Source organism: Triturus cristatus, chromosome 4_2, assembly GCF_964204655.1.
Source record: "Triturus cristatus chromosome 4_2, aTriCri1.1, whole genome shotgun sequence".
Taxonomy (NCBI): Eukaryota; Metazoa; Chordata; class Amphibia; order Caudata; family Salamandridae; genus Triturus; species Triturus cristatus.
In genome coordinates, this window is record NC_140586.1 from 845,469,574 (window position 1) to 845,492,781 (window position 23,208).

The window sequence follows — 23,208 nt, forward strand, 5'->3', positions numbered from 1 at the left end:
CATGTCTGAGAACTGATGATGGTGTGCTAAGTGCAGCATATGCGGTGTGCAAGGTTTCAGAAGTTATGGAAGCTTCGTCTTTGAAAGGAGTAAGATCTGCTCAAGTGGCTGAATTGGTGGCATTGACGAAAGCTTGCAAGATTGGGAAGAATCTGAGAGTGACTGTGATGACTGATAGTCAGAATGGATTTGGAGTTGTTCATGATTTTGGCCAGCTTTGGCTTCAGAGAGGTTTCTTGACGTCGAGTGGGACTCCAATAAAGAATGCTGAAGTGATTGGGAAATTGCTTGAGGCGATACAGCTGCCTAAAGAATTAGCAGTTGTGAAGTGTGCTGCTCATGGACAAGGAGATGATTTTGTTACTCTTGATAATCGTTTTGCCAATGACATAGCACAGTATTGTGCAAAGAACAATAATTTGATTAACAGGGGACGAGAAAGGGAAATGTCTTTTTGTTCTGTGATGTTTACTAATGTCCTAGAAACGTGGGATGAAGTGAAACAGTTGCAGGATGAAGCAGGAGATGAGGAAATGAGAGATTGGATAAAGGCAGGTTGTGCCCCAAGAGAGACAGATCATGTTTGGATCTATAGAGATGGAAGACCAGTCATGCCAAATAGCATGCTGTCAACAATGGCAAGGATGTATCATGGTCAGGGACATCTGGGGAGGGACGCAATGATTAGGTCCTTTAAACAAACCTGGTACAATGCAAAGTTCAGGCTAATTGCAGAGAGCATCTGTCAAAGATGTTTGATTTGTCAGCAGTTCAATACTGGGAAAAAGACAGTGGTGAGTCTAGGAACAATAGGCAGAGAAGGAGGTCCTTTTACCAGAATGCAAATAGATTTCATTGAAATGCCCCAAGTGAACAGATTGAGGTATGTTCTAGTGGTAGTCTGTTTGTTCTCAAGATGGGTGGAGGCCTATCCGACTAGGAGGAATGATGGAATAACAGTTGCAAAGTTACTGTTCAGAGAGTTGATTCCTAGGTACGGGTTCCCAGTGACAATTGAGTCAGACAGAGGTGGACACTTCTACAATGAGCTCATGGGTTTAATTTGTGAAGCATTGAGCATACAGCAGAAGCTACATTGTGCATACAGACCAGAGGCTTCTGGTGTTGTTGAACAGATGAATGGCACAATCAAAAACCAAATTGGTAAGATGTGTTTAGCCACTGGAATGAAATGGCCTGATGTCTTGCCTCTAGTGCTTATGACTATTAGGTCTACTCCAGATAGAACCACAGGGTTGAGTCCACATGAAATATTGATGGGACGTGCGATGAGACATGCATTTGTGCCTGTCAATAAGTTGATGACAATAACTGATGACATGATTTTGGATTACTGTAAAGGCCTGGCTGACGCAGTTCATTCTGTGTTTCACCAGGTTGGAGAAGACGCTACCACATTTGAGAAGAAGCAAGCCCATGATCTGAGTCCAGGGGACTGGGTGAGGATTAAGGTGCACAGGAGAAGAAATTGCTTGGTTCCAAGGTGGGGAAGGCCAAGACAAGTCATTCTGACTACGACAACTGCAGTAAAGTGTGTTTACATTAAATGGAGGTGCACTGAACATAGAAAAGAAGTCCAAAAGTATTTTCTACTTTTCTTTGTTTAATTTTTATTTCAAATAGATAGATACATAACCACAGCCAACGCGTTTCGTTCCTTTAAAGATACAATTTCTTAACGGAACTTCTTCAGGGCTGCAAATAAGAAATAGAAAAAATATATATATATAATACAATCATTAAAACTGACGGACGTACACATATATTTACAAACATTAAAAACAAATTTCGTGTCATTTTAGATCATTCCGGTTGTACAGAAATGGAATTGATATTTACAAAAATTGTACACATTTTTCTTCATTCTTATACACGTCCACCTATATTATATAAACACAAAATTTCCAAAAGTTTGTAGTGAAATAATGAAAGAAGAAGGAACTCTAATCCACCAATAAAGTATTTCAAGACTCCCTAATTTACGGTTTGTATAAATTCTAGACAATCTTTCGCTTTGAGTCTTTTTAACCAAAGCTAAAACTCATAATGTGCAGGTCATCATCTTACCTCAAAGTGACAGCAAATTAAATGCAGGCTTTGGATTTCAAAAATTGAAAAATGACGAATAGGTAGTGTATCCCACTTGATAATGGAACTATCCAGAGATCAGAAGATATTCTAAAAGAAAATATGTGACAAGGAGACCAAATTAGAACAATCTGAATTATATTATATCCATCCCTTCTTTCCCCTTCCACTTCTTAAAACATCATAATAATGAATTCAGATTGTTCTAATTTGGTCTCCTTGTCACATATTTTCTTTTAGAATATCTTCTGATCTCTGGATAGTTCCATTATCAAGTGGGATACACTACCTATTCGTCATTTTTCAATTTTTGAAATCCAAAGCCTGCATTTAATTTGCTGTCACTTTGAGGTAAGATGATGACCTGCACATTATGAGTTTTAGCTTTGGTTAAAAAGACTCAAAGCGAAAGATTGTCTAGAATTTATACAAACCGTAAATTAGGGAGTCTTGAAATACTTTATTGGTGGATTAGAGTTCCTTCTTCTTTCATTATTTCACTACAAACTTTTGGAAATTTTGTGTTTATATAATATAGGTGGACGTGTATAAGAATGAAGAAAAATGTGTACAATTTTTGTAAATATCAATTCCATTTCTGTACAACCGGAATGATCTAAAATGACACGAAATTTGTTTTTAATGTTTGTAAATATATGTGTACGTCCGTCAGTTTTAATGATTGTATTATATATATATATTTTTTCTATTTCTTATTTGCAGCCCTGAAGAAGTTCCGTTAAGAAATTGTATCTTTAAAGGAACGAAACGCGTTGGCTGTGGTTATGTATCTATCTATTTGAAATAAAAATTAAACAAAGAAAAGTAGAAAATACTTTTGGACTTCTTTTCTATGTTCAGTGCACCTCCATTTAATGTAAATTGTTTGTCAGAATTTCCCCTCTGAGGCATCACTAGGTGAATGGTGCTGGAGATTTTGTGCACTAACAGCCAGATAAGGCAGCAGCATATTGGGAGTGAGGTGCTACCATTTTGAGTCCGTCACCTTTGTTAGTTTGGAACTGCAGTAAAGTGTGCTGGTGTGAAAAACTGGGTTCATGCAAGTCATACTCTGTGAGTTCCAAATCCAAAGGATGGGACTGGTAAGGAGTATTTTGGAGTCAGATTCCAGTGATGATGCAGAAACTGAACCAGTGAGAAGAAAAAAGAATCCTGTAAGAGGGGAAGGAGAAAGAGAGTCAGGTGATTCTTTTTTCTTTCCAAGAGAGGCTTCAAGAGAAACATTGAGAGTCTCAGGGGAGAGATCAGATTCTGTAAGAGTGCCTGAAGTTCCAACGAACAGTGGAGAAGAAAGAGGAGAAGTGAGCAATTCCACAGAGACTACGCCTGAATCAGATGTTGAAAATCCACTTGAGATTACACCTGAAGAAGCAGGGTCAGAAGAAGATAGAGAGGGACAGATTGCGGAAGACCCCCGAGGAGGTGTAGGGGACATTCCTGATAAGCTAGGTGAAGGGACAAGTAGACAGCAAGAAGATTGCGTGTCGGAGACCCGAGGAGGGACAGAATTAGGGAAATCTCAATCGGTGGTGGAAAATACTGTGGAGCAAAAGAGAATTGTTCATGGGCGAGAGGCAAATGAGACAGAATCAGATGAGAGTGAGAATGAGAAATCAGAGGGTCGAGTTCTGAGAAAAAGAACTTGGATCGGAGAAAGAAATAATAAAGAAGTGAGACCAAAAAGGAGTGTAAGAGGAGATCTTTGGCCTAATAGAATAAAGAGGCTAAGGTACAGACTGACACGAGCAAGTGCAAGTTCAAGTTCATCGAAAGCTGAACAGGTGAACGAGGTGTCCAGTCAGAATCAAGCAAAAGGTGAAAAACAAAAGGTCTCAAAAGAACCAGAGGAGATCAAGAGAATCAGGAAACCTAACCAGAAGTATAGGTCACCGGAATGGACGTACGTGGCACTGTCTGAAGGCGAAGAGGCAGAGAGTCGAGGAAATCCAGAGGGGACCGTACGAGAAGTGGTTGAGGAGAAAACTGTTGGAATCCTGAAAGTTATCCTGACTGACATTGGAGAAGAGTCGGATGCACAGGATGTTGTTGAAGATCTGATACAATTTGATGTTGCTGAAGAAGAAGTTAAAAGTGATGAAAATCCAAATTGAGTGAACTAAAGGAGTCACTTGGAGAAAAGTGAAAAGAAAAAGTCTGAAATTAGCTGATTGAAATAATCTAGTGTTTCAGTAGTGGAGTAGAAGAGGCTAAGTCAAAAGACACTTCCAAAATAGTAAAATGGCTAACACGGAAAATAATCAAAGTAGATGTGCCTTCTTGAAAAGATGGTGTAGAATGTGCTGCTGCTGTACTGGATTATTAATGCTATTGTGGGGTGTACTAGCTTTACTAGTTACCTTTAGGGTTACAATAGACACTTTTGGGATACATACTGAGAATATAACTAACATAGAGAAGAATTCACAGAAAGTAGTTCCAACTAGAAGTAGTAACATTTACATACATAAAGATAGGTCAATTAATGATTTTTCTAGCAATGTTTTTTCAAAGTTGTTGTACGAATACGTAAAGACAATGGAAGTTAGGGATTGCTACGTTTGTATGCAATTACCTGCGTCCGTTTCAGAGGGTGTTACTTATCACCATTTACCAGCTACGTATGGGATTTCATGTAGTGTGCTAAGTAGTGTTTTTTATTTGCTAGGGAAAATAGATTATGAGATGTCTAACAAAGATAACATTTTTGGGCAGTTGCCTATGGATAAGATGCTGAATCCAGCTAAAGAAGCTAACATTTTTGGTGAGATTTTTATTGAGGCAGAAGAATTAACATTAGATTACATTTTTAGAAACAATTTAACCTGCAGTTTGAAGGAAGAGGAAAAGGCTTTCCTAGACTTGGTACAGAAAAGGAGAGTGAGCATGCAGGATAAGGCAGGGAAATATGAAGTGAGTGAGACAATATGGGATATTGAGATGGGAAAAGAGTTGAAGGATGGGGCCAGTCCAACTTTGGCTTTAGATGCACCACAGAGGGGTAAACTATGCATTACCAGAAGGAAATCCCAATATGATAATCATTTTGTTGGGACTAGTGAGTGTCATGATACATACTTTATTGCAACAGGATGGGGTTTTAAAGGTGGTGAAGATCCAGTTTTCCCGGGAGTGTATTATATTTGTGGGAATAGGGCTTATTACAGGTTGCCTGACCATTGGTATGGCACGTGTTATGTTGGCCTGGTCTTTCCAAAGATTTTTCATATAGATAGGATAGAAGATGTAGAACACATTAATTTACTAACACGTTTTAAGAGAGAAACTTGGTCAGAAATTGTAGGTGATATCTTTGGAGCTTTAATTCCAGCAGTGGGAATTTCTTTAAATGCATATGGAATTCGGAAACTGTAAACAGTGGTGGATCGCTTATCGACAAGTACCGCTGGAGGGTTTCTTTTGGTAAATACGGAAATGATTGCCGTACGTGCCATGTCTATGCAAAATCGACTTGCCCTTGATATTTTATTGGCCAAGTAGGGTGGAGTTTGTGGAATGCTGAAAGTTCAACATTGTTGCACTTACATTCCTGACGAAAGCAGAGATCTGAAGATCTATATCAAAAATATTACTGATTTGCATGAAGAATTAGTACCACTGGAAACTGAAAGTATCTGGACTAAAATAGCTAATAAGCTACTAGCTGTTAAGAGTTTTATTGCTAAGATAGGTAGTACCATTATTGGTAAAATATTATTTCCATTGACATGTGTAATTGTTGCTTTATTGATACTTAGATTAGGGTGTTTGTGTTGTAAAAACAGGGGAGGGAAAAAGAGAATAATTAGAGGAAATACTGCAAAGAAACAAAAGAGGTCAAAGAGAGACCCACAAGAAATAGAATTAGAAGAATTAAGGGAGAGTGTTTACTTGGAGTCGAAGAGGGATGATGAAAGAGAATCTGGAGTTTAATGTTGTGTCACAAAAGACATTTTCAATTTCTCCTAAAAATTGGGACTACATTTTTTTTTTGGGGGGGTTGGTTTTTGTGGTGATATATATCACCAAAGGGGGGATTGCTGGAGCAGGGTTTTCTATTGAAAATGTATTAAGATTTAAACTCCAGTTTATGTTATATGTAATGATTAAAATTACTAATTTATAATCATTAATTATTAATTTTGTTAGAAGTCTTGATTAACCAACATTACTAATGAAGAGAAAATTACACGCGGGAATGCATATATGTTGCTTTATTAATACGTGAACTAAATTGGTGAGCAAATTAATTAAATGAGTGTCGCAAAAGTGCTATTTGTTTTGTGTTTGCGCTTTTAAATAACGTGCTCTAATGCTTCTTTGTGTTGCAGATGGCTAGGTAATTACATACACATAAGGGTATTAGTGGGGATTAACACTGTATAATCATTACGATGTGGTAACGTTGTTTTGTGTTTCTTTTAATTAAGATGGTCCGTTTTGGCCTAAACCAAGATGGCCGCTATTTACAGCCTGCACTCGAGTGACTGAGATTTGACAAGAGGCCTTGCTGAACATGGTTGGAAGTCACCTGACCACAGCCTCTGTTTGAATTAAAAGTTTCCGTGAGGACAGCAGCTCCGGGCTTGCTTCCAATTGCCCTTGGAAAAGAATAAAGCCACAATGAACTGAGATAACTTGCGGTGGCTTCACTATGGTACCAAGGAAGAGCATTCATGAATGTATCGATTGCCTTGTTTGAGTTTCCTTCTTCCGTGTTTTTATTTTTGTGATTTTTCTGAGCGGAGGTTTTCTAAATGTTGCCAGACAACATCCTTTCCTGCTCGCTCTGCTCAGCGGCTCAACGGACGTTGGGAGTTTGTTTGTTACTTTTATTTTGCAAGTTTTATTATAAATAATGTTAGACTAGGGAGGGTCTAAGGCCACTTTTTCCTGAACCTATGCTCGTGAGGATCGATGCTGATCGAAAGGACGGCGACTCGGGAGACTTTACTTTGAGACCTGTCCTGACCCATTTAGCTAGAATAGGTAACTATGAGAATAATGATTTTGCTATTGATTGACTTTCATTTGAACTAATTTAGATAAAAGTTGACATTTGTTTGAATTCCAGTGTCGGGTGGTTATTTCCTTGTCATTTATTGAGTTACAAATGTATTTCCTATGTTTAAAATCATGACTCAGGACAATTTCTTTATGGTCGCATTGACCTCGCTCTAGATGCAGATTGGTTTAGGTTTCTCTCATATATTCAGTGTGGATAGAGTAATAGAATGAATGTCAGTGTGATGGGCCCTAGCGTATGATGAGTGTATGTGCGTGTGACTGTGGATTTACTCTGTCCGTGGAAGTAGGGAGAATTTATATGCTCCAATCTGCAGCACGACCAGCGTTAGGACCAGCCCTGACTGGGAGTGTTAGCCCCCCCCTCTGAAGTTCTGGTCTAGTGGCTCGCCTGCTTCTGCCTATTATTTACATTTGTAGTGTGCTACTGTTACCAAAAGATGTCCTGGCGCTAATAACTATCTACTGCCTCAAGGCAAATGAGAAACACACAGAAGGAGAAGGAGAACCAGCCAAATGGGGTAACCTACAGAGCATAGAGAAAGGTTTTTATATCTTCCTAAAGGATAATATATTCTTGGTGGAACGAAGCAAAGGAGGATGCAAGTTCCATAACTGCATGACCTGCATCAAAACAGCGAGACAGACAACTCATGCCTTCTTGAATTAGGGAACAATAAGAAGAGTGGCACCTGCCGAGAGGAGCATACGGGTCCGATCCGTATGCTTGGTGATGAGAGGATGAGAGAGGACAGCAAGAGAGTGAGAGAATTTGATTGAAGAGGTCAGGGATGAGTAGAAATGTGAATTGCCGAAGAGAAGTGTGGACACGCAAGAAGTGAGTGTGATCCAAAGGTGAGGGCTTCTGTTAGAACAAAGGGGAGATGTGAAAGAGGAATGAGCGGACTGGAGAGGTGTAAGATACAAATAAACAAAAATTTAAATGGAGAGATGAGGTGAATGAGAAGTGCTGAGGGGCACGGGAGGTGACAGGGCCAGAGAGGCCATGAGATAAATGTGAGAGACTGTTAGAGATGAGGGCAGTGAAAAGACAGAATGGCAAGAGGTGATTAAAGGTGAAGTGAGAGGTTGAATGGGGAGAATTCAGAAGTTGTAAAAAGGGGTGAAAGAAAATGGCCTGCAAAGTGAGAGAGGGATCCGGGGTTAGGAGAGGAGAGAGGGATGGAAGGGAGGGGGTGAGAGGAAAGCTGCATGGGTAAACGGCTTAACTATGCACAAAACCGCCACGGTTTTAAGGGACCCCTGCTTCTCCCAATCAGGGCCAGGTAAGCTTCTAATGTGGCAGCACGTTTTGCTGCAGAGTGGAAGGCCCTTAACAAAGGTTGACTTGAAATCTTTCTGATGATAATTGCTGTATTTTGGTTATAAATGGGTACTGATTGGGTGAAATCTTTCCTCAGTGTTACTGTGTGTAACAAATGTCAAAATAATGAAGCAATGCTATCCCAAAATACGCGGCATCACATAACCTCATTTACATTTTCATCCCACGCAATTTAGTCAACAGGTTTAGACATTTTTGTCAGGAGGGGGTCCTTACGCCTCAAAATGTTGACAGGGGGGTCTCGGCATCCAAAAGTTTGAAGACCTCTGATGTAGGCCATCCGGTCACACTTCCATATTTCCTGCTGGGTACGGTGGCATACACATGGCAATGATGATGTCGTTGCCATTGAACCTGGATGACATGTGGTGGTGACTTGCTGGGAGAGAGGATGTCTGGAGGGACTTTGCAGCCAGGTATCTTCGTCTTCCTGAGGCTGTTCTTCACCCGTGGTATCTGCGGTTAGGAGCAGGGATACCGTCCGACTTAGTCAGCCGGTGCTCAGGTATGGACGGTCGCACTGGGAAGGGTCGGAGAGGGACGCGGTTCACGCTGGCTGCAGCTTTCATTTAGTTCTCCCATTGAGCTGTCTCCAGGGATGTATGCCCGCCTTAGTGGCTGTCTGGTGTCTCTGGGTACGCTCTTGTCGAGTGGCAGTGCAAGTCCTCATTCTTCTCCCCTCGTCTCTCCAGTGCACCTGTGGTCATCCGGTTCTTCATGGTGACAGGATTGTCACACTTCTTGGCGGTTCATTTTCCAGGTGTAGTAGCATGCACCTTCTTCCAAACAGGCTAACAGGATCTATCAACTTCAATGGTCTCTGGACCATGCGGGTGAGCCTTCCAGTCGCTCTTCTCTCTCCTTCCTTCTGGGTGCTGGGTGGCGTCCAGCCACTTGTCTTCTGTGTTCCTTCTTTAGGGATTTTTGCGTTGCTCCTCTACCAGGATGACAGTCATCTTCTTCGCTCGAAGGGTGTTGTGCTTGTGCCTCAAGCCTGCTCCATCGTGGCACCTGCTCCTGCCTCCATTCAGGCATGCTTGTCAGGGTCGGTCACTTTGTGTAACGTGCTCCTTGCTTGCAGTGAGATGTGGCATCCGGACACGTGTTGCATGTCTTTGGAGCACATGTTGTGGTGGCAACTTGCCACGTGGAGTGTGCGACTCTCCTCTTGCCTGTCTTGGGCCACTGGCGACTCAGTCTTGAGGCAGTGTGAGGGATGACACTCTGTGCTGTCTTTAGCCCACTGTGGGCTTGTGCTGGGGCAGTGGAGATGTGGAGGCTCTCCTTGCTGCCTTCAGCATTGCTTCTTCTCTGTGGAGGGGTCTCTCTCCCTCCCGGGCACCTGCCCTTGCTACCTGGTCCGCAGGTGCGGCCTTCTGCACACCTCTGGCTCAGCGCGATCTGTTCTCTTCGTGGGTGCATTCTTCTAGCACTTGGTGTGCCCGCTCTTCTTTCTTGCGGTGGTAGCTGTTCACCACCAAGGCTGGATGGCGCAATTTCCTCAGTTGCTATGGCATTGGATGGCCACAAGGAGGTTGTGCGTGCTCTTCACAGTGGCCCTTATGACGTACTAGCTGCGTAGCAGTACTTTGTGTCCTTAGCTTTTCTGCTTGAGTTTAGCTGGGCTCTTTCACACAGTGCTGGTGGCATCTGCACGGGCCTCGGTGCGTTGCGTTTCTTAGTGCTGCCTTATCTCTCTGAGTGTGGAGCAGTAGGCAAACCGCCATGTGGTGTCACCATAACTCACACTGGGCCTCAGCAGCATTGTTGAAACTGCGGGATGGTGCTATGTGGCAGATACCGCCTATGCAAGTCTCAGCTTCCTTGGGAACAGTGTGTTTCTCGCTTAGGGCTAGTTAATGCCCCCCACCCACCCCTACGGACCACTTTTGCAACCTCAGCATCATACTTGACTCTGCACTCACCATGAACACCGTCTCTTCCACTTGATGCAACATCCTCCGCATACTCCGCAATACCTTCAAATGGATTCCCCGACACCAGTAAGATCATTCATCACCCACGCACTCATCACCCCTAGACTGGACTACGGAACCGCACTCTATGCCAGAATCAACAAATCTCTCCTCCGCAAACTCCAGACCGTCCAGAACGCCGCAGCAAGACTCGTCTTCGACATCCCACTACATGACCACATCACCCATCACCCCGCGACCTCCACTGGCTCCCCCTAGAAAAAAGAATAACCTTCAAACAGCTCACACACACCTACAAAGCCCTCCACAATTCCGGATCCAAATACCTCAATGAAAGAATCTCCTTCCATGCCCCCAAGAAAAACCTCCGCTCTGCTGACCTAGGCCTGGCCACGGTCCCCCACATCCACAGAGCCAGAGCAGGTGGCAGATCCTTCTCCTACATTGCGGCCAAGACCTGTAACAAACTCCCCCTCCTCATCAGACGAAGCCCGACACTGCACCTATTCAGAAAGGCTCTCAAGACCTGGCTCTTCAGATGACCATGGAGATGCTCGAACCCCTCCTCCTCCAGCGTCTTGAGACCCTCACAGGTGAGTAGCATGCTTCAGAAACCCTGATTGATTGATTGTTCATGGGTACAACTCTACCGACTCTTTGATGATGCCGGTCAGAAGGGAAGCATTTTCTCTTTAAAGTCTCTGGGCCGTCTTTTCTTTTGGGCTGCAGTGTGGCACAATGGCCACTAGGTGGTGCTGTAGCTGCCTTTTCATTCCGGCCGTGGCAGCTTCCACTGCAGGCTGTCCTGCAGAGTTGTCTCCCCTTCGCTCCTTGAGGGCAGAGGACAGCCAGTGTCTCACAAAGCAAAATCGCTACTTCAGTGCTGTAGTGGCAGCAGGTGGCCACCAGGGGGCACAGGGTACCCATAGCTACCACTCTGGTTTGGCATGCAACGGTTTGAGCACCTGGCAGGGGGTCTCACGTTGCCAGTGCTGGCTGTTTCCTTGCAAGATTGTTCACTTTTTTTTGTTTGCTGTACCTTCTGATGGCCACTGGGTGGTGCTGTGGATGATTAGAGAGAGGCCGCTACAGCTGCTTCAGATGACTGTAGGCCTCGTGGGCGCTGGATGTGGCGGTGTGGGGAGAGACACCCTGTGAAGGTGCTGCGGGGGAAGCAGAGAGCAGTCTCCACCTGTGTGCACTCAGATGGGTCAAAACTCATTGCTGGGCAATGCCCTCAGTGTGGTGCTCTTATGCTTGGTCCGATTCTGTTTTCTTTACCCATTGCTCACTTATTATGTTGGGCGGCGTGAATCTTTTCCTTATTGCCGGATGTGGTGAAGTGGCAGCTAGGTGGCGCTGCTGGCCCTTCCCATACAATTTCCCGCAGCAGTAGTCTCTCTGAAACCGCCGGCCGTTCAGGGGTTCAAAATGCAGGCTGGTGCACGCTCTGAAGCTGCGGCTAATTTTCCAGTGTTGACCCACGTCGGGGTTTCCACTGCTTCACGGACAAGTCTCCCTCCTCCTTGTTAGCCGTGTCAGCCTGGAGGCCTGTGGGGGGGCACGATCTACTCCAGCTGTACTAGGGCCAGCCAGCTTTCTCCGTGTTTGGCCGTCACTGCAGGCCCACGCTCTTCTTATCTGCAGTCTCCAGGGCTTCTGATGCAGCGTGGAATGCAAAATCCCTCCCTTCGTCACAGATCATAGATCACATTCAATCACTACATTCGCTGGTGGGGTCCATAACACCAACATTCATCCTTCTAATAACCTGTTTCCAAGGAGGCGATTGTTCCACTCGCTGTAATGGAAGGAAGTACTCATATATCCCTATTTATAAAGGCCTAAACTTTTAGCACTTCTCCCATGAATAGGCCATGGATCAGCTAGCTGCTGGTTGGAGTGATAACGAAATCTATAACTTATTTACATAAATACATTTTTCATAATAACGACCCAACACAGTTCTTGTAATAAATCTTAAATTTTTATCTAAATAATTGAAAATCGAGTCTTTGGTTTAATCAGCAGTAGACCATCATATTTACCTATTCTGGCTAAAAGTCGTCCTCTAAGTCAAAATCTTGGTCGTCAGTTCATACTGCCAGAGTCTTAGGAAACAGCTGTCCTGCAGTGTCACCGTCCTCTCCGTCAGCATAACATCAGGAAATCGAAAATCTTCTGAAGGGTCCCGCTTTTCAACCTCTCTATTCTACCATTTTTATAGTAAAATTACATTCCAAAGAGTAACGAGTAATATTTTAAAATGCTTCTGATTGGTCCATTTAAAATGGTTCAACAGCTTTCCCATGCGGAAAATGTGTCTTTAGATATAGTTCATATTTTCTTCGGAAAAGTATCTTTTATTGTTTCTTTCAGAGCAGCTGGCTGGTAGCCCGGTGTGTCCTTGAGTGGCACAGTTGAGTTAGGGTCGTCCAGAGGCCACTGCTGCTGATGGTGACGCATGCGCACTTCACCCAGAGACCTTCATAATGGAGTGGTGTTCGTCAAATAGGGATGTTGGCCATTTTGTGGCCACCAAATGGTCAACTTAAGCAAAGAAACACAAAAACGTAATTAATACATGGAAATGACTAATAAAATGTTATCCCCTTACTAATACCCATATGTGTGTGTATTTATCTAGCAGAAGCAACACTTAATGCGGGTTATATTCACATTAATAAAGCACAAATCATGAATACATCACAAAAGCAACATATAATCATGCAATTTCTAATTGTCTATTATTAATATGCATACGAAAATTAGTTTAGGTATTAATTAGGCCATGCAAATGCAATTCCCACATGTATTTCTTATATTAGTAATGTTGGTCAATTCACACAGCAAACAATAAGTACAATTACTATTAATTAATTATTCTTATTAATGTAAACATGCAAAATGGAGAGGGTATACAATTTTTAAAGAAAACCCCACTCCAGCAATCCCCCCTTTGGTGATTTTATCACCACAACAACACTAATTTAATTCACCCTTTTACGGAAAATTGAAATGTATTCTTGCTCTTAATTATAATTCAGTTTCTTCTTCATCTCTTTTTGCCTTTTTATACATACTTTCTTTCCATTCTTCTAAAGTTATCTCTTCTAAATCTCTATCTGGATCCTTTTTTCTTTTTAGTGTTTCTCTTTTTATTTTATTCTTTTTTTTCTTGTTTTTACAACACATACATCCTAATCTTAATATTAATAACACGAAAATCACACGTTAATGGAAATATTATTTTACCTATAAATGTATTACCTATTTTCACTAAGAAATTTTTAATAGCAGCAATTTTCTTCCCAATCTTTTCCCAAACACCTTCAACCTCCAGTGGTACAATTTCATCATGCAATTTTTAAAGTAAACTTTCAGATCTTTGCTCTCGTCTGGAATGTAAGTGCAACAATGTTGAACTTTCAGCATTCCACAGACTCCACCCTCTTTTACTGATAAGATATCAAGGGCAAGTCGATTTTGCATTACCATAGCACGCATGGCAACCATTTCAGTATTAACCTATAAGAATCCTCCAGCGGTGCTTGTTGACAAGCGATCCACTACTGTTGATAATCTAATATTGTTCGCATTCAGAGATATTCCCACTGCTGGTGTCAATGCTCCAAAAATGTCACCTACAATTTCTGCCCAAGATTCTCTTTTACTACGTACTAAATGATTACCTAAACTATTTACACCATCTTTACCTCTGTCCATGTGAAAGATTTTTGGAAAAACCAGGCCTACGTAACATGTGCCATACCAATGGTCTGGCAAACGATAATATGCCCTGTTCCCACAGATAAAATTAAGTCCAGGGAAAACTGGATCTCTTCCACCTTTAAATCCCCATCCACCCATGATTCGGTATGTATCATGGCACTCACTATTCCCTACAAAATAATTGTCATACGCCGTTTGATTTCTTCTTATACACAGTTTCCCTTTCTGGGGCCAATCTAAATCCAAAGTTGGATTAGACTCTCCCTTCATATGTTTTTCCATTTCTACATCCCAGACTGTTTTCTCCCCTTTTCCTTCAGATGCCTTTCTTCGCATTATCAATCTCCTTTCCTCGACCATGTCTAGGAATGTCCTTTCTTAATTCTTCAAACTGCATGTCAAATTATTTTTAAATATATACTCTAATGTTAGCTCCTTAGTTTCTAAGAAAAATTCACCTAATACCTTAGCAGGTCTTACTTTGTTTAGTTTGTTATTAGCAAGTACTTGCACAAAAATGTTATCTACATCTGAAAAAGAATATTCTAATTTACCTGTCTCGTAAAATAAGCTAGCTATCACACTACATGCTATTCCATACGTTGCTGGAAGGTGATGATAAGTCACTCCCTCTGACACAGATGCAGGTAACTGCATGCATACGTAGCAGTCCCATACGTCCATAGTCTTTACATATTCATATAATAACTTTGAAAACACATTATTTGAAAAATCATTAATAGACCTATCTTTATGTAAATAATTATTATCTATTCTAGTCGGGACTACCTTTTCAATCTTCTTAATGTTAGTAATGTTCTCACTGTGTCCTTCTAATGTATCTATAGTGACCTTAAAAGAAATTAAAAGAGCAAGTATGCTCCATAGAAGCATTAATAATCCTGTACAACAACAACACATTTTACACCATCTCTTCATGAATGTACATCTACTTTTGCTATTATCTATGTTAGCCATCTTTGTTAATTTGGACCGTGTCTTTTGACTTAGTCTCTTTTACTTCACAATTAGTTTTTCTAACCTTAGGCTCTAAGGCCCTACTTGGTTCTACCAGTATCTATTGTTTGACTCAATTGTTATTCCTTCATCAGTAGTTTTCTAGATTTTCTCAGTTTGGCATTTCATAGTTTTTCACTTCTTTCTGTTCATCCAAATACAGAATTTCCTGATCTTCCGTTTCTTCTTCTCTGATGTCGGATAAGATAACTCTCAGGATTCCTGCTTCTTCCTCTTCTTCAACCACTTTCAGTACAGCCTCCTCTGGATTTCCTTGACTATCTGCCTCTTCTTCTTTTTCAGGCAGAGCCACGTACGTCCATTCCGGTGACTTATACTTCTGGTTAGGTTTCCTTGTTCTTTTTCACTCTTTCTTATTTTGATTAGTCTCTTCTTCTTTCGATTTTTCTTAGCTTGTCACTTCATTCACCTGATCTGCCCTTGGTGATTTCACTCGTGTCAGCCGATATCTCAATCTCTTTGTTTTGTTTGGCCATACTTCATCCTTTTTACCTCTTTTCTGTTTACCTTCTTTATTATTCTTTTCTTCTCTCCAAGCCCTTTTTCTTAGAACTCGACCTTCTGGTATTTCATTTTCACTCTCCTCAGATTCTGTTTCAACTTGCTTTTTCTTTTCAACAACTTCTTTTTCCACCACTTGTTTTGTTTTCCCTACTTCTGTCCCTCCTCGGGGATCTTCCGCAATCTGTCCCTCTCTCTCTGTACCTGTCCCTTTTTCACTTTGATCTATTATTTCAGGTGGAATTTCTCTTGGTCTTTCATCTGAAACTTCCTTCTCTCAAATTTCTTTTACTGCTTCTTCGTTGTCTTTACCTTTTTTCTTTCTGTGTTCTTTTCTGGGACCTTGTCTCCCTTGTTCGTCTTCAGAATCTGAACTGGTATCAGAAATCTGCAATCGTCTTCTCAGAGAGATACTTCTGGGGACTAATATTTGATCAGGTTCTTTTTCCCCCCTTTCAGGATTTTCTTGTGTTTTTGGCTCTTCGTTATCTGATTCAGTACTTGACTCTGATTCGTCATAGTACTCTTTTCCTTTGCTGTCAACTGGATTTGGTATCCTCAAAGTATGGCTGGCATGGATCCAGTTTTTAATTCCAGCACACTTCACAGCTGTTGTTGTGGTCAGAATGACTTGTCTTGGTTTTCCCCACCTTGGAACCAAACAATTTCTTCTTCTCTGGACTTTTATCCTTACCCAGTCTCCTGGGCTCAGATCATGGGCTGGCTTCCTTTCAAGAGTGGTGGCATCCGCTCCAACCTGATGAAACACAGAATGAACTGCGTCAGCCAGGCCTTTACAGTATTCCAACACCATGTCATCAGTTATTGTCATCAGCTTGTTGACTGGAATGTACACATGCCTCATCGCTCGTCCCATGACTATTTCATGAGGACTTAACCCTGTGGTTCTGTCTGGTATTGCTCGAATTGTCATTAAAACTAGAGGCAAGACATCAGGCCATTTCATACCAGTGGCTAAACACATTTTCCCAATTCTGTTTTTGATTGTACCATTCATCTGTTCAACCACACCAGAAGCCTCTGGTCGGTAGGCACAATTTAGTTTCTGTTGTACATTCAATGCTTCACAAATCAAATCTCGTTATGAAAATGTCCTCCTCTGTCTAATTCAAGAGTCACTGGGAACCCAAACATGGGGATGAATTCACTCAAAAGTAGCTTAGCCACTGTCATCCCGTCATTTCTTCTTGTTGGGAATGCTTCCACCCATCTAGAAAATAGGCAGACTATAACTAGAACATACCTCAGTCTGTTACATGGAGGCATTTCAATGAAGTCAACCTGCATTCTGGTAAAAGGCCCACCCTCTCGGCCTATGGTTCCTGGACTCACCACTGTCTTTCTCCCAGGATTGTATTGCTGACATATTAGGCATCTCTGACATAGGCTTTCTGCTACAAGTCTGAATTTTGGATTGTACCATGTCTGCTTAAAAGACCTTATCATGGCGTCTCTCCCTATGTGTCCCTGGCCATGATACATCCGTGCCATGGTAGACATCATGCTATCAGGCATCACTGGTCTTCCATCTCGATAGACCCACACACGGTCCTTTTCTCTTGGTGCACACCCTGCTTTTATCCACTGTTTAATTTCCTCATCTCCTGACTCTTCCTGTAATTGTCTCACTTCTTCCCAAGTTCCCACAGTGTTAGTAAACATTATTGAGCAAGAAGACATTTATCTTTCCTTGGCCCGATTGACCAAATTCTGATTCCGTGCACAATACTGTGCCATATCGTTCGCATACTTGTTTCCAGTAGTGATGTAATCACTACCTTGACTATGGGCAGCACATTTCACCACAGCCAATTGTTTAGGCAGCTGTATCGCCTCAATCAATTTTCCAACCACTTCAGCATTCTTAATAGGGGTTCCACTTGAGGTCAGGAAACCTCTTTGTAGCCAAAGCTGGCCAAAATCATGGACATCTTCTCCGGTAAAATCCCATACTTCCGCTTTTACTGACTGCTTTAGTTCTTTAGGTAGTTCATCAGGGTTGAATATTGCATAAGTCTCAGTTACCTCATTTTCTCTGTTAGCTATAGTCATTTTATACAGCACATCCTCATCTGGTGTTTCAAATGCTATTCCATCTGGAGTACAGAATATAGTGCAATTCATTTTGCACAACAGGTCCCTACCTAATCAATTCACTGGACTGGTATCGCACACAACAAAGCGGTGCATCTCTGAAAATTTCCCTATACTAACTTTCACTGGTTCTGTCAAAAACGTTTTTATCTGTCTGTTGGACACACCAACCACTTGGATTGTTTCATCCGAAAGAGGAAGATTCTTAACATCAGCTGATCTAACAGTTGATCGAGTAGCTCCAGTGTCCACTAGGAAAGTAATATTTTCATCATTAACCTTTCCATCTACAAATGGTCCTAGCTGGTCTACTTCTAGAGTTGCGCTAAGTACGCACTCTTCTTCCTCCTTTCGGCACCGTCAATAGCTTTCCTCTGAGTCACTCTCATCGCGTTGCAGCCAATACTGTGAAACAGCGCGAGCGCGTGGCGGTTTATTTACCTGTTCTTCATTGTAGAATCCCGATTCATTACTATACTTCTGAGTGTTTCTGCTCTGCGGGAAAGGTGGTTTTGGCACCTGATTCTGTGAGGTAACCACCTGCTGCTGTTGCTGCAGTTGACCACTCACCTCATTCTGCACCTGCGGATTCAATGATGCATTTTCATTATTAGTACTTGGAGGAGATTTACACTCGGATTTCCAATGCCCTAACCTACCGCAATTATGGCATGGGAACTTCTTTTTAGCTTCTTCTATATTACCTTTCCCTTTTCCTGTGCCAAATCTCGGTCTAGTTCCTGGGTTATTTGTTTGTTCGACCAATTGAGCTTCCTGCCTTTCAGCTACCTTTACTTGTGCCCACATTGCCTTTTCTTTTAATTTTCGCTGTTTGGCCTCAATTTCGTCACTGAAATATTTAGCATGTCTCAATACTTCATCTATTTTCTTATTCTGCCAATCAACCGTATGCTGTTTTATCATGTCACCAATTTCTGGGTGTAAACCATATACAAATCTGTACACAAAATGCCTCAAATCCTTATCACTCAGGTTCTCATCTCCACTAAACTGCTTAAAGGCTTGTATTAGTCTCTCATAGTATGCATGTACTGATTCTTTTCCTTCCTGATGTGTTCGATCAATTTTTACCCAATCTGTCTCTTTAGGGGGCACTTTATTTTTCAAAAATACCATAACCTGTTCATACTTCTTCATTACCTCAGGGTCCGGAGCTCCTGTCTTAGGATCCCTAGGGTACTCCTGAGTCGGCCAGTTGATCATCAGCTTGCACTCTGTCCACAAATCTGCTGGTACTATTATATCGAACAGACTATTCAAATCTATCCACAGTACTTTGGACAATTTTACAAATCTGTCTACCTGCCGGTACCACTCGACGGGCTTTTTGCGTAGTCAAGGAAAATCATTCGTAAATGACAAAATGTCCTGTCTTGTCCATGGGACGTGTACATATCCTCCTCCTGAGATCTCCCTCAGGGGGTATTCAGTCACTACCTTTTCTTTCTCTCTAACAGGGAATGCCGAAACTGTCCTTTCTGAGGCATCACTACGTTTTCTATACCATTTACTTCTCCATTTATCCACGTCTCCCTATTTTCTCAATACAATGATTATGTCCTTAATCTGACCTATCTCTCCTGTGGTGTTCAGATTTTCAATGTCTTTTTCAGTAAAATCAACTCGATAGGGTCTCTGTAAAGCTTTTACCTTATCAATATCTATACCCATTTCATTCGCAACTTCTCCTAGTCTTACATGCAGATTCTTCGCTCTCCATGTCACACTTTTGCATAGGAATAACAGCTCCTCATCCTGATAAATTTTCAATTTTTCTACAGGAATAGTCCCTACAATTAATTCTTCCAATACCATCCGTAATTTAACCACATCTATTGACTGGGATTCTTTATCTTGTCTCTGTAACCCTCTTAACCATTCACTTAGTTCTTCCACAGAAGGTCCTACCGGGTTTCCTATGCTACTCTGTTCTGGATTTCTCTGGGGTTCCAACAAAGTTTCTACTGTTGTTCTACTCCTTTCAGCATAATTCTGATTTATAAAGGGATTATTTGAAACATTTGGTTCAAACATATTTATTGTCGGTCCCCATGGATTCTCAATTTGACTCCGTTCTGGACTCTCAACCAAATTATTGTTCCGGTATGGTACCGTCAAGCAATGTTCACTATCTTTTTGCTTCTCAAAAATAGGCATTACTGGACCTATAGTCACTGGAACTGTTACAGCTTCTAGATTCTTAGTTAATTCTCTTATTTTCTCTGTTAATTCTAGAGTTGTTTTGGCCAAATCTGCTGAATTTTCACTATTTATTCTATTCTCCGACCTCTTTTCTACTTCTCTAGTGCAGTTTCTCTTTTCTAAATCTGGTGACATAGTCTCAGTCTTGATAATTCGTAATGTTTCTCTCATTGGGTCATTTGGTGTCAACATTTCTGGTTCTGGTCGGTACGGTGGTGGATTTTTATAAAACACATCATCCAACACATCATCATCTGATTCATTTGCTCCGTAACCTCTTGATTCCACATTATTCCTTTTTTCCACACATTTTCTTCCTTCATTCTCTCCTACCACTCTTACAGGAAACATACCCTCAGTCATACTTGCATTCCTCCATCTTTTCATTCGATCATCATGCGTTTCATGTCCATATGACCTGCCAAACAGATATCTGTAACTTCTACCATTTCTTTGCTTTTCTCGCTCATGCACTTCGTCTTCCCACTCTGTCAATGCCTCAAACTGCGTCGGTCTAGGTCTTGGTTCTAAGTACATCATCTTCTCCCTTAGATTCCTTAAAACGGCCAAATTAAAGGAACCATGTTCTGGAAATGCCAGGACTCCATCGTCCTTAGTATATTTTACCCAATTATCTAACCAAATACAAGTATGATATCCATATTTCGCAATCATTAATGATGCAGGAGTTTTTGGTGGAGGAATTAACTATTTTTTGACCTGTTTATCTTTCTTGAACCACTTTTTAACTTTACCAAACCAGGATTTCTTTTCCCTATCTGGTGGCTGGTAATACATTTTCTTGGTTTCTGTGTATCGCTAGTCTCTTACAACTGTACCGCTATTCTGTCCACTCACAGCGCGACTTTACGCTAACGCACCAATCAAGAGCGTCTACGTCACTGTCACAGTCCTCTAATCCCAGCGCGACTTACACTAACACACCAATGGGGAGCGTTTACGTCACCCTGTACTTCTCCAATCCTAGCGCGGCTTTACACTAACGCACCAATCCGGAGCGTTTTACACTTCTGACCCACTGTCCAATCCCAGCGCAGTCGTTCTGACGTCAGCAGCCGCTGCAGCAGCTCTTCTCCTGTCTACCCCTCCTTTACAAGTCCGTTCCGTGAACTCTTATTGCAACTTTTACAATTCTATTAGTAACAACACTAAAACATCTCCATTGTCCGCTTCGCTAACCAATGAATAGCAATAGACCTTTCTCACGAGAATTCCGTCTTTCCCGAGAGCAGCGCTTACCTCTGCCCTACTACGGAATCGTTACTTCAGTTGATAAAGTAGCACATCCCTCTACCTCACCCTTCTAACAAGCATTAGCTAATTGTTTCTCTAGCATTTAAGAATAAACCTAGAGTTTCGCAATCAACTCGAATGCCTTTACATTCACACTCTTTCACACAAGAAAATGTAGTACATACGCACAGAATCCTGTCTTTCCCGAGAACAGCGAACAGTCTGTCCTACTACAGAATTATGACACACGTTAACAAAGCAGCGCTTCCCTCTACTTTGTCCTTGTAGCAAGCTCAGAGAACACCTGCTACCTTTTCAGTGATAAGCGTTATCGGTATGCCAATTTGTTTCCTGGTACATAAAGACCAAAATTTCACAGGTAACCTTTTCTATCATACACACTTCTCTTACACAGAGAATATTTCTAATGGCAACACACGACGATGCTGTCGAAATCGAACCCAGACAATGCGCCGTGCAACTTCACTTGTCACACGTTTCCCCTGTGTACCTACAGGGCAACAACAATTCCGTCTTTTCCCAGAGCAGCGCTTACCTCTGCTCTGCTACGGAACTGTTACAAACTTCCGACTTCCTACATCCCAGAAGCCGTGCTAACAACATATAACTCAACGTAACTCAACATATAGTGTTAGTACATAAATCAATACCAATCAATAATCAATAAGCTATTTACAAGCAATGATCACTAAACCAAAACAGTAGCTAACCATATCTCTGCTACCAGGAAAACTGATGCAGCGCGGAATGCAAAATCCCTCCCTTCGACACAGATCATAGATCACATTCAATCACTACATTCGCTGGTGGGGCCCATAAGACCAACATTCATCCTTCTAATAACCTGTTTACAAGGAGGCGATTGTTCCACTCGCTGTAATGGAAGGTAGTACTCATATATCCCTATTTATAAAGGCCTAAACTTCACCTTTTAGCACTTCTCCCATGAATAGGCCATGGATCAGCTAGCTGCAGGTTGGAGTGATAACGAAATCTTTAACTTATTTACATAAATACATTTTTCATAATAACGACCCAACACAGTTCTTGTAATAAATCTTAAATTTTTATCTAAATAATTGAAAATCGAGTCTTTGGTTTAATCAAGCAGTAGACCATCATATTTACCTATTCTGGCTAAAAGTCGTCCTCTAAGTCAAAATCTTGGTCATCAGTTCATACTGTCAGAGTCTTAGGAAACAGCTGTCCTGCAGTGTCACCGTCCTCTCCGTCAGCATAACATCAGGAAATCGAAAATCTTCTGAAGGGTCTCGCTTTTCAACATCTCTATTCTACCATTTTTATAGTAATATTACATTCCAAAGAGTAACAAGTACTATTTTAAAATGCTTCTGATTGGTCCGTTTAAAATGGTTCAACAGCTTTCCCATGCGGAAAATGTGTCTTTAGATATAGTTCATATTTTCTTCGGAAAAGTATCTTTTATTGTTTCTTTCAGAGCAGCTGGCTGGTAGCCCGGTGTGTCCTTGAGTGGCACAGTTGAGTTAGGGTCGTCCAGAGGCCACTGCTGCTGATGGTGACGCATGCGCACTTCACCCAGAGACCTTCATAATGGAGTGGTGTTCGTCAAATAGGGATGTCGGCCATTTTGTGGCCACCAAATGGTCAACTTAAGCAAAGAAACACAAAAACGTAATTAATACATGGAAATGACTAATAAAATGTTATCCCCTTACTAATACCCATATGTGTGTGTATTTATCTAGCAGAAGCAACACTTAATGCGGGTTATATTCACATTAATAAAGCACAAATCACGAATACATCACGAAAGCAACATATAATCATGCAATTTCTAATTGTCTATTATTAATATGCATACGAAAATTAGTTTACGTATTAATTAGGCCATGTAAATGCAATTCCCAC